Source organism: Herpailurus yagouaroundi, unplaced genomic scaffold (genome assembly GCF_014898765.1).
Source record: "Herpailurus yagouaroundi ecotype Mexico unplaced genomic scaffold, PumYag 215, whole genome shotgun sequence".
Lineage (NCBI taxonomy): Eukaryota > Metazoa > Chordata > Mammalia > Carnivora > Felidae > Herpailurus > Herpailurus yagouaroundi.
In genome coordinates, this window is record NW_024412446.1 from 11,714,312 (window position 1) to 11,719,982 (window position 5,671).

Sequence of the window (5,671 nt, forward strand, 5' to 3'; positions counted from 1 at the left end):
TCTCCCATCTCCCATCTCCCATCTCCCATCTCCCATCTCCCATCTCCGTCTGTCTTTCCCTCCTGCTAAAGTGGCTTTGTTTCTGTTTGCTTTCAGCCCTGTGGAAGACGTGAAGGAGCAGGCCATGGGGTGGGCACCAATTCTGGCGCTTGTGCTTAGGGAGGGGGAGGGGTGGGTTTAGAATCACTAGCATCTGCCTGCCTTCCTCCTCTTCCTCATTCTTCTGACTATTGGGAAAGGGTGTGTGGGTGTGGATGTGGGTGTGGGTGTAGCGGGGAGGGCAGGTGTATTCAATTTTTATCTCTCTTTCTCTCTCTGGGCCATCAATTGTGTCCCTTCCTGTGAGGCAACTTTCTTATTGGAGTAACATAAAACTCTGAATGTAGAAAATTTCACACACACACACACACACACACACACACACACACACACACACACCCCGTTCACGTGAATGTGAAACACATTTAGGTTTGTTCTGATCCTCCCGAGTGTTAGAATGCCCAATGTTTACAAGAGCTTGCCTTGAAACACATTAACGGAGCTTGTTTACAAATTGGTGTTAGCAATAGCATCCAGAGGTAGAGAAAACATCTCACATGGATAACACCTGTGGCCATAGATCCACAAACAAGATGCAAACCAACATCAGACTTTGTTTCACTCCTATTTGTGGAGAGGACACGAAAGACCCAATGGTCAAATCTCCCCCTTTTGTAAAAACAAATCCAATCACATGAGGGCATTGCCGTGGATGGATCCCATCGCGCAGGTGTTTTCCATTCCCAATGAGAACACAGCCAATTTGGTGCAAAGAAGCCAAAAGCTGCAGCAACCCACAAACCAAATGTGGCCCGGGATATCTCCGTGAGCGTCCGTTCCTCCCCAAAGGTCGGGGCTTCGCTGATGGAACCAAAGGGCTTCCTAGTTTCTGGCCGCGTCGTCTCACGGCTAGCTTTCTCTAAGGGAGCACACAAGAAAACTCATTCAGACACCTCCAAAGAACCCCATCTGGGCCATCAGGGACTCAGGTGACCCTTCCATGTTCCCACGTAAGTAAGCACTTGCAAGTATAGGCTCCATATGTCCTATACGTGTAGCCTGCCGAAGTTTCCTTTTGGGGACGGGTGGTTGCTTTCTCCACACTTAGAGCAAGGTTATTAAATGGTGGCGGTCACGGTGGTGTTTTTTCCTCTTCTGTAAAGAGTTACAAGGTGGCCATTTCGTGGGAGCGAAGCGGTAGCTGGGCTGCTCCTGGATCCCTCGCTGCTTCGGGTTCCCTGTCAGGCTTCCTAGCAGCGGCCTAGTGGAGAAATAAGAGCAGGTGTCTGAATGTACTCGGGTGACCAAAGATGAGAATAATGAGCTCATTGAAATACCATCGGAAGACGATGGGACAGTGCTGCTGTCCACAGTGACAGCCCAGTTTGTTGGGAGCACGTGGACTGCACTATCGGAATCTAGCGTCTCAGTGTATGAGAGGCGTCCGGCTGGTCAAAGACATTCTGCACATCCCTGATGCTGGCTGGGGGAATCTGGTACCTGTCGTCAACTTATCCCAAAGATAGCCAAAGAAAAAGGGACGAGACAGATGCCTGCTTCTTCAGCGGTGAAAGTGAAGAGAGCCATCCAGAAAACGTCCGATTTAAGAGTGTTGGGTCTCCCGTGGAAAACAACCAAACAGGATCTGAAAGAATATTTTGGTGGCTTTGGAGAGGTTTTATGGTTCAGGTCAGGAGAGATATTCACACTAGTCCTTCAAAGGGGTTTGGCTGTGTTTGTTTTATGGAACAGGAAACCCAGGTGAAAGTCATGTCACCTGTAGAGACATACGATCAAGGAACGATGGTGTGACTGCAAACTTCCTGAATCTCATCGAAGCCCAGATGAGCTTTTGAGAAGCAGGAAGGCGTTTGTCGGGTGTCTTACAGAGGGACATGACTGCCTATAAGCTGCAGCAGTTCTTTTGCCAGGACTGAGAAGTGGTAGATGGCTTCATTCGCAAATTGTTCCAGGACTTTGCCTTTGTTACATTTGCAGAGGATCAAGTTACCCTGTCTCTCTATCTTTTTTTTTTCTAATTTTTATATATTTTTAAATTTACCTCCAAATTAGTTAGCATATAGTGCAACAATGATTTCAGGAGTAGATTCCTTAATGCCCTTTAATGTTTCAGCCCACTGCGCCTCCCACACCCCCTCCAGTAACCCTCTGTTTGTTCTCCATATTTAAGAGTCTCTTATATTTTGTCCTCCTGTTTCTATATTATTTTTGCTTCCGTTCCCTTGTGTTAATCTGTTTTGTATCTTCAAGTCCTGATATGAGTGAAGTCATATGATATTTGTCTTTCTCTGACTAATTTCACCTAGCATAATATCCTCTAGTTCCATCCACATATTTGCAAATGGCAAGATTTCATTCTCTCTGATGGCCAAGTAATACTCCATTGTAGATATATACCACATCTTTTTTTTTTCTTTTCTAGTACTGAGTTTTCAGTGGAAGCTCAACTTGAACTCCTTATTTTAGTTTGAAAAATATAACATAGGTTATTCAGATAGCATATAGAACACAGGAAGGTGGGGGAGTCGTGGAGGGAGTGACTGTAAACCATGCATTTGACTCTTCCCTTCCCCACCCCTCCTAGAGCTGAGCTCCAGAAAGGCAGAGACCATTCTCCACCTCCCACCCCCATCCCTTCTGTGTCTTAAAGCCTCATATTCTGAGGCTCCCCTTTCTGGTCCTACTTTTTAAAACCTTCCTGTAGGTGGAACTTATGAGAAACTAAGCTCAGTAGGATGTTAATGACTGAAAAAGGTTAATATACTGGTTTCCTAGGGGTATTTGAAATGTGGTAAGTGCAGGAAGCCACAGCTTAAAAGAATAAATCTGTGAATTTTTAGGCCTCATTAGCCAAATGGAGATATAATTTTATGAGTGTGGGAGAGGCCTTCTTGTTGATCCTGAAATTACATCATGAAAACAGCTGCTAATACTCCCTGTTGTTGTTTAAACCTGCACTTTAGGGACTAGTCAAGATAAGACTGAGCTGTGGAATTCTACAACCTTTGAAAATCTTTCATGTGAGGACAACATGGGACAAGCCTCCTACCGAAATAGCTCAGAAATCTGTGTCATGCCATGGTGACATGGCATGCCATGGTGAACACCCAAGAGCCTCCCCCTAAACCACAGCAGCCTCCTGATGACAGAGGGAGGAGAAAGAGAAATAGGGGTTATGGCTTTTGAAAAGAAAGGATATACATAGAGTGTGGAGTTATTTCTAGAGAATGTATTGTAAGCCTTGGGAAAGTGAATGGGGTAACTGCTGAAACGTCAGTGATGTTCTGGTCTCAAGGCTATGTAATGCCATAGCACTGTGAGATCCAGAGCCCCATGGTCTCCCAGGAGCCAGTGAGGGAAAGGACCCACTGTCATTGCCTAGCAGTCGTTGAAACTGCACATCCTCCCTGCATGCTTTCATGTAAACACCAGATGTGTGTTTGGTCTATGTCTGGAGGCCCCTTGTGTTTTCCTCCCATGCTCTAACATTGTTTCATATTTATACCTGGTGAACATGAAACAAAGACAATGTGCAGTTTGTTCCTGCCACTATTTTGCTGGCAGAGGCAGCCCTGTACATCTGCTCAGTCTAAGTGGGAACTTTTTCTTCAGTGTGCAGCTACAAAAGAGGCTATCCAGGCTGGGAGCCCAAGGATGGCAGCATTTTGGTGGGTCCAGCATGTTCTGAGCCTGTTCTTGAGTTGGTCAATTCCTCCAATTTACCTCACTGGTGTATCAGATTTGAGGGAGTCGATGGGGTCTGAAAAATCAGGTTATCTCAACTCAAAAGAGACTGTTGTACAGCCAGATACAATTGTTTATTTCACAGAGACTATGCTTGGCAAGAGGACATGAATACTAATGGCAATTGGTCACTGCATTCTCTCCCTGGAAGGAATTTCTTTGCAGGGGGCAGCATGATGTAACTTGTCATTCAGGAATTTGATTTTGGTGTCACAGAGCCAGAGAATCCCTGCTTTGCCAACCAGTGTCTATAAGACTTGGGGTATATCAATTACCTTCATGAGCTGCAGGCTTTCGCCTATAAAATGGATCTAGAAAGAGTGGGTGAGAGAAGAAAATGAGTATGTGGGTGCAAAGTAATCACCACATGATTGGCAACTAGCTAGGTATTTTTAAAAATCTATAATGAATTTGTAAGCAGACCCAAAGGAATTAGGTAGAGAACCTACATGGTGAGTTTCATTGTTTTTATAATCGACAGAATCAAGCCTTCCAAGGGAAGTTTCTCCTGTCTGCTGGTCAAGTCCCCATCTTCTTTACAGTGTGCCTGCTCTTGACTTCCTTCTTTCTAGACCTTTGTGCAGACCACGACACATCCTTAAATTTGTTAGATTGTCCACTTAGTTGCAGGCCAGTTTAAGCCTGCAATAGAACCACGTTGATTGGCCTTGACTGGCTCCAGATTACTGACAGACCAACACATTCACAAACCATCTGAAGCAGAATTATTTAAGTAGTTAGGTCTGGCCATGGTGTGCTCCTTCTTACTATTCGTACACACCTTGTGTGGCTTCATCTTATGCTCTAGTGCTTCATGTTACTGACGGTGGGGCCTGGTATATATTTCTGACAAATTCCATTTGGTTCAGAAGATGGGGGTTTCGTTACCGATAACAGAAATGGTTCCAGCTAGTTTGGGTGGAAAGGGACTTCATACAGGGAATTAGTTGGCTATAACATTGTTTAAATGCTGGAGAAACAGCGGTTAGGCTGAGCCTCTGGGAAGGACTGCAGAATAAGAGTCCCGCCAAAATTGCTTTAGCCCTGTCACGGTTATAATCCCAGGAGGTCAGGGGGCTGCTATTCAAAATTCTGGCCCCAGTTTCATTCCATCTCGGCCATAACCCAGCAAGTCACTGCTGAATTTGTTGGCTCCAGCTGCATGTGTCTGCTGAAGTCTACACCACTAAGGGATGGTTCTAGGACTACTTTTATCTCCATTTAACACATTTCTAAAACAACTCTTCGGTTGTGCCAATTACATGCAAATACAAAGTCACACTGATAGCCAGATGAACAAGGGTGGCTGGGGGATGTTTTTACTTTCCAGTCTTGCAGAAAAGTACAAGGAGGTTGGAATAGATGTTGAGTGGGCCAGTCAGCTGGATACATGCTAGGCAAGTACCTGTGGAAAGTAATAGTTCTGTTTCTATGGAGAAAATAAAGACGAGTAAGCTGGATTCTCTCTTTGAGAGTCATAATTTAATAGGGAGAGGAGACCAGTTCAGTGTCTTGAGTATTATGGAATTGTTACCTTGAGAATAGGGGAGGGTTTCCTTTCCAGGTACCCACAAAGCAGATTTCTCCTAACACAACTTCCACACACAGGATGGTAATTGCTGGTTATCTCAGCTGTGTACTCAGTGGGCTGTGAGCTGTAAAAGATAGGGGCCGTATGTGCCTTGCTTACTGTCAATAGCCAATGTTTGATCCTATGCCATTAAATATATGTTAAATGATTGGGTAAATGAAAGAATATTTAAGTAGGAGTCAAAATGACAGCTCTAAGGATGTGTTAGCTTATTACAGCAAAAAGTGTTTTCTTCCTGCCAGATTTCAGCCTTGTCTGTAGGTTATATCTGAAGAC

General features: G+C 44.7%; 1 pseudogene; it reads left to right on the forward strand.

Moving 5' to 3' along the window:
- The first annotated feature begins 751 nt into the window (after positions 1-751).
- LOC121017059 (TAR DNA-binding protein 43-like) lies at positions 752-2,785 on the forward strand (annotated as a pseudogene).
- The last annotated feature ends 2,886 nt before the right edge of the window (positions 2,786-5,671 follow it).